Below are 612 nucleotides of genomic sequence, written 5' to 3'. Positions count from 1 at the left end.
CCCATTCTTTAGAAAATGTCTTCAGAGCAAATGTGTAAGATACTCTCGGGTTCTGAGTACAGGGAATATTAACAACGTTCTTACTCTAAAATAAGTACTTGAAACAGATAATCGTAGTCTGTTCTCATTTAAGTTTACTCTCTCATTTTTACATGTCAGCTTATAAATTTATGCAGTGAATCCCTTTGCTTTTTTTTTTAAGTTTTAGATGTATTATGTTAAGGCACATGCATTGGTTACAAGAACCAAACCAGTATTCTGGTTACTTAGAAATTACATTTACCTTGGCAAAATAAAAGTGTTCATTTTTGTGCTGATTGATTTGTCAGATTTTTTATGACAAATAAAGATCGATTATCCTCTAGTTTATTAATGTAAAATTAAGAATGTGGTGTATATAATAAAATCAGTTGATAAAAGTTTTCTTTTATTTTCCATATTTGATATTTTTGCATTTGACTTTGGCTTCCAGCTCTAATGAAACTGCATCCAAAGTTATCTAAAGGGGAATATGAATTTCAAAAAGTAATTAATCTCAATTTATTGCAACAGCCTACAATGGTGAACCTTTATAGCCTTTTATCACTTTTATGGTGAACCTTTCAACAGAGG

Source organism: Penaeus monodon, chromosome 15 (genome assembly GCF_015228065.2).
Source record: "Penaeus monodon isolate SGIC_2016 chromosome 15, NSTDA_Pmon_1, whole genome shotgun sequence".
NCBI lineage: Eukaryota > Metazoa > Arthropoda > Malacostraca > Decapoda > Penaeidae > Penaeus > Penaeus monodon.
This window is presented reverse-complemented; position numbering follows the sequence as displayed.